This window comes from Etheostoma cragini, chromosome 16 (assembly GCF_013103735.1).
Source record: "Etheostoma cragini isolate CJK2018 chromosome 16, CSU_Ecrag_1.0, whole genome shotgun sequence".
NCBI lineage: Eukaryota > Metazoa > Chordata > Actinopteri > Perciformes > Percidae > Etheostoma > Etheostoma cragini.
This window is the reverse complement of record NC_048422.1, coordinates 21,563,964-21,569,817: the sequence shown is the minus strand read 5'-3', so window position 1 is coordinate 21,569,817 and position 5,854 is coordinate 21,563,964. Positions and strand designations below refer to the sequence as shown.

At 40.6% G+C, this 5,854-nt stretch overlaps 1 long non-coding RNA gene across 1 annotated transcript; it reads right to left on the bottom strand.

Annotated features, from left to right (window-relative positions):
- Nucleotides 1-1,534: 1,534 nt before the first annotated feature.
- LOC117958876 lies at nt 1,535-5,543 on the bottom strand. The gene is made up of 3 exons (XR_004659812.1): nt 5,311-5,543; nt 3,751-3,756; nt 1,535-1,548 (listed from the first exon to the last, which is right to left on the bottom strand). It is a non-coding gene; the product is annotated as an uncharacterized LOC117958876 (long non-coding RNA).
- Between the last annotated feature and the right edge of the window lie 311 nt (nt 5,544-5,854).

Genomic DNA, 5,854 nt, shown 5'->3' with positions numbered 1-5,854 from the left:
ACCGGTGTTGTCGCCAGCTTATGAACCGTTGGGAAAAATGTACTCCCTACGTCATCCGTCTTCCATTAACCATTCATCTCTTTCCCCTTTTTCTGTTTTCTTTTCTGGTCACTAGGCCTGCACGATTAATTGTTTAAAAATCACGATCTTGATTCCCCCCCTTTTTTTTTCTTTTTTTTTTTTTATGGCTTTGGTTCTCATTTCATTTTATGAGCCAAATGCATCACAAATGCTACTACTTTCTTCTGTGAGTTTTTAAACCGACTGTATAAAATAGGTTTTAAAGTGCTACCGAGCGCTGCCATGCTCTCCCTTCTCTTCATTGAGGCCTCTATGTTTACAGGCTTGTGGTGATGCACTATAGGTGCCCGAAAAAATCGGTGTTTGGTTAAAATTATCGTCATCGTCTTTGTCAATGTCTTTCATAGAGCAAATAACGTTTATATCTTTCCAACTATGACATTTCCCGTGGATGTGTATAGTTTCCAACTGGGAACTCAGAAATTCCAACATTCCACGTAAAATTGAACACAACAAACAGTCCCTGCCCCTCGTCTGGCCTCATGGTGGTACCAAAAGTTGGAAGAAAGCGGCCTAGTCCTATTTGATTATGACTGTCAGATAAAAGCAAGTGCGTTGCAGTGGAAGGTGGTAAAATATGTGGACAGTTTATTACAGGGAAACATCCCAGCGAACCTAGCTTACCTTAACAAAGTAAAGGAGAACGCCAAGCCCCCTCATCCCAAAACAGAAGCTAACCCCGGTAACCTTACGGAGACAACCACACGACAGAACACCGCCGGCGGGCTTTCACCAGCAATCAGATAGTTGTTCGCTGATTAGTAAATACACAGGAACACCAAAGCGGGAGGGAGCCTGGGTTAGTGTGTGGAGTAATACTGGGATGTCTACACAACTGTGTGAGTCAATTGACTTCAAAAGGTTCGCCACTTTACTCGAACCAAAGTTCAAAACATCTGTTTCGGTTTCGGTTTTTCACTTGCAACACGTTGAACCCAATCTGCACTCACTGCTGCGTCTTGTGTTGACTGTTTACATATGTGCAGTCATCATATGTACGTTGTACGTACTGGTGTTATTGTTCATTACATTGTTAATACATATTTCTAAAACGACAAATAACCATATTACAAAAAAGAATAAACTAATAAAAACTAAGCATTTTCAAAAAAAAGAAAACTATACTAGCAAACCCGCTTTTAAAAACTAATTAAAACTAAACTGCATTGAAAACAAAAAGAAAAATTAAAATAAAAACTAAGGAAAAATGTAAAACTATAATAACCTTGGTTGGTGCTGCCAGTTTGTTTTGTTTTGTCATGGTCAAAAAATCTTGATATTAATTCTAAGCTAAATCATCGGGATTCGTATTTTTCCCCGAATGGTGCAGGCCTACTGCTGACCCTTACGTACCCTCTCCTGACCTTACGTACCCTCTCCTGACCTTACGTACCCTCTCCTGACCTTGTGTAGACTCTCCTGACCTTGTGTAGACTCTTTTTCTTCTCTCCCTCCCTCTCTCCTCTGCTACGCTCTGCTCTGACTAATCTATGCCATCATCCTCTCTTCATCTATCAGGGTGCTCTCATTGTTTTGGCGTCTAGTTAATTCTCGGCTCATGATTTATCAAATTCTTATTACCGCTTGCTGAAAGCCTCATTCATTGTCCTGATGTATGGTAATCATAGTCCCGGTGTGGCTGCCTGAATCGCAACAAACCCCCTCATTTATTTTCTTCTTTCTTTCTCTGCTCCCTTCTTCCCGTCTTGACAGCCTTTCTTTTGCAAACTGTTCTCTTTTTACTTTGTCCTTGCAGTTGTCTTTGCTCGTCTCCCAATAATACACTGCATCTTTGCACAAGCGCACTCAAATACATAAAGCCGTCTTTTTGGGAAAATTCCCTTACTGCAACCTATAATAAAATTGACAACCCCCCTTTTAAACAGTCATGTTGGCTACATGGCAAGTTGTCACTAAACTTAGGTAAATTAAAGCTTCTTTGGTGCATTTGTTGACAAGCAGTTATTATTTAAAATAGACGTATAACAGGCTTCTTCCACAAAGTATTTCTTAGGGAATACTTTGGTGGTCAGTGGATTTAAACTTCTTTATTTTATACAAGCTGTTAACTTATGAGGACTAATTTTTTTTAACTGATCCACGGAGTTCTCCTAACCAGAAGACTAGACGTTTAAAAAAGTTCTTAAAAGTTCTTTTAGATTATTTTTTGCACATTTTTAGCCCTGTTTTGATAGGACAGCAGAATACATGAGAGGGGAGAGAGAGGGGCGGACGACATGCAGCAAAGGGCCTCAGGTCGGAGTCAAACCTGGGCCCACTGCAAGGGGAGTAAAGCTCTACGTATATATGGGCGCCCTCTCTACCAACTGAGCCATCTGGGTGCCCAGACTACGTTTTTTTTTTAAATTTGGCAGGATTTGAAAACGGCAGTGTTATATTATCAGCCATTCCTTAATTGTTTATAGGCATAGTACTGCGTTTAGCCTGATTTCTGATAACATTTAGATATTCTACATAGAGCTGGGCTGTATATCGATATTATATCATTATAGGAGACTAGATATTGTCTTAGATTTAGGGTTTATCGTAAGATGGCATATGTGTTGTTTTTTAACAGTAAAGTGATGTCATTTTCTGAACTTACCAGACTGTTCTAGCTGTTCAATTATTTGCTTTTACCCACTTAGTCATTATATCCACATTACTGATGGTTATCAGAAATCTCATTGTGTAAATATTTTTTGAAAGCACCAAGTGTCGACACCACAATATCGTTGCGTATTGACATTGAGGTATTTGGTTAAAAACTTCATTTTTGATTTTCTCTGTATCGCCCAGCCCTAATTCTACAGACATTAGATGTTATACACAGCGGCTGCCTATACCACAACATGCCAACAGTGAGCTGCTCGGCTTTTTTCCGAGCCAACCACAGTGGCGCTGTGCCTGGTACATCATTTCACACATTTTTTTTTAGGCTGTAGTTTAGGTACACCCTACAATAACATGTAACCCAATGCATTAACTCCACAGAGTAGGGCCTCAGAATTGACCACATAGTTTAATCAACACCTCTGGGATCTAACCTTAACAAAAACTGCACATTATAAACTTTGTTGCAGAGTATTGATAACGTGTAATTGTAAAGGTGTTGCTTCTAAATGGAACCCCATAGTGTTTCTTATTAAATCAAGATATAGGCTTCTAAAGGACAGTTTTGGAAAAAATTAATTATTAAAAAAACCTTCAAGTACAAGAAGGACGAGACAGGATATGATGTAGGGAGATTGAAATGATTTAAGCAGTGTATGCTGTCACACTTACAAATCCCTGACATTTATTTCAGCTTTCACCGTCTGAACAATGTGCTGATGAAGTGCCAAGAAAGCCAGTTATATCCCCCATCTCAGCATTTCTCCTCACTTATTTAACCACTCTATCCTCTCCCTCCCTCCCTTATTCCTCCTCTCTTCCTCCCCTCCTCTTCAGTGGAGATGGAGCACAGGCACTGAGGTAGAGGAGGTCAAGCATTAGCACGAGTATCTAATCACTACCTCTGCTCTTTTGCCTCCTCCCCTCCTCTGACAAGTCATCTGTCAATGGGCTGGTGGCTCTGGCCTCTCCATTAGGGCAGTGGCACCGGAGTGTTACTCAGTGTACACACACACACACACACACACACTTTTCCATGCATCTCCCTGCCCAGACACCCCCCTAACCCTTGTGAGGGGGGGGGGGTAGATCAATGCCGCCAGCTCCATGCATCATTTGTCCCACCGCTGCCATCTCTTTAATGAGCTTGTCTGGCTTCAGCTCCTCCTTCTGTTTCCTCCTCACCTCTCATCCCTCGTTCAGCTGACTACTTTCATCTTTTCACTCGACTCGCCTGCATGTAGAACCACCTATTTCCCCCACTTGTTCTGCTGTCACAGGGCACTTCTACCCTGCTGAGATAATGATACAGGTAGTGTGCTTTATAATGGGAAGACATTACTACAACCACCATGTGGGCAGTGGTGGAAAGTAACGAAGTACATTTACTCAAGTACTATTTTGAGTTAATTCTACTTTACTCAAGTATTCCATTGTCCCTTATTTATGCTTAATTTCAGATGGGCGTACTGTACTTTTTAAAGCACTACATTTCTTTTAAACATTTTGTTTATAATGATATAGTAATAACAAACAAAATTAAGTTACTCAGCAGTAATTAAAAAAATTAGCCTTTGGCCTTTGTTTTTGTTGTGAATTAAAAAACAAAAAACAAATGTTTGATCATCTAATCTCTTTTATAATGTTTATTTTAAAGGTCCATTTCAATTAGTCCCCAAATAACCTAGTATTTGGGGACTGTTCCGGGAGGAGTGTAAATAAAGTTTGAGTAGAGCCCTGTGGACAGATGCAGCTTGTTGTGTTTATGCTTTGGTGTCATTCCAGCCCAGAATGAGTTCCAACCAGTGAGTTATGAGACATACGAGGGAATCAAAGGCTGGATATCACAGCTATAATGGATGATGTCTTGTGGATATAGATACATAAAGACCGGCAAAGTAGCCAAATTCTCTCACTGCAGAGGAGGGAGGCTTTGGGGGAACATTTATTCTAAAATACTTATTAAAATGCTCTTAAAAAGACAACTATTCATAATAAAACTAGTTTTCCTGGAGCCTTTTTGATAGTTACTGGAGTGTTTATCTTCGCTCCCACCACATCAAATGTGCATAAAGTGATGTCACGTTCAGATATTTCGAGCACAGTTTGCCAACATGCTCCAGCTACCAAATACATCAACAGCTGTCAGTTTCTTGGAAACAAAGAGCGAGCGAGTCTTCTTTCTTCTTTCTAGATTCACATCAGTGTTCCCTCTATGTTGATGGCGGCCCGCCACCGCAACATTTCTGCTACCATGGTATCAGAAACCGGGCAGACGCTGCTTCAGCTGTTTATGAAAAGTCATAAGCCGTCTGATCTACTGAACTCAAGCAAACTTTTGTCCGCTCTCTCTCCGCGGGCAACTGCAACAGTAACGGGATGTGATCACTCGCAAAGTCATGGCAACCAAGTAAACAGGACGAGTACTACTTGTCACTCAATCTTAGACAAAGTGACAAACAGCAACGAAAGCCACGACAGGAAATCCGCACTCATGCAGGCCCCTTGAAATATGACAGCTACGTTTTTTTGGGAAAATAGCATTGTGGACATTAAATTTCATGAATTTATTGTTTATCAGAACATAGAAGAGACAAGAAGCTAACGTTAGCAAACGCTGCAGGAGACGCTGTATTCCTCCGACACGCTGTATTAACGTTGGCTACTGTTTTAAAACTGTTTTTACAGGTGAGTGGGGGTGCATACCACTCAAAACCAACAGGAAAAAGGTAGCTAGTAATGTTCACTCAGTGTTTTGTTTTGTGTAAAATGAGAGTTGACGTTAAATCACCGGTTTCAGGTAACATCCCTACGGTACTGTCTAATTGCTGGATGGTTTCATGGTAACAGTCAGTTGCTAACATTAGCACATAAGCTCATAGACAGAGACGTTATTGTTCATATTTTGGCACAGTGTTTCTGACCGTAGTGGTCGTAGTGAATTAAAGTGTGATGAAAAGAAAGACAACACACTGTAGTCAGATAACGTTAATTTTTCAACAACAAGATGTCTCGGTTTCTTTCCAACACACAGGTTTACAGATGCAGATAGACCGTCAGAGCAGTAATGGAAAGATTTGCCACTGAAATGTGGCAGCAATGCCAAACAATAAACAGGATTGGATCTGAATATGTGAATATACGTTCAATGGGTAGGTAT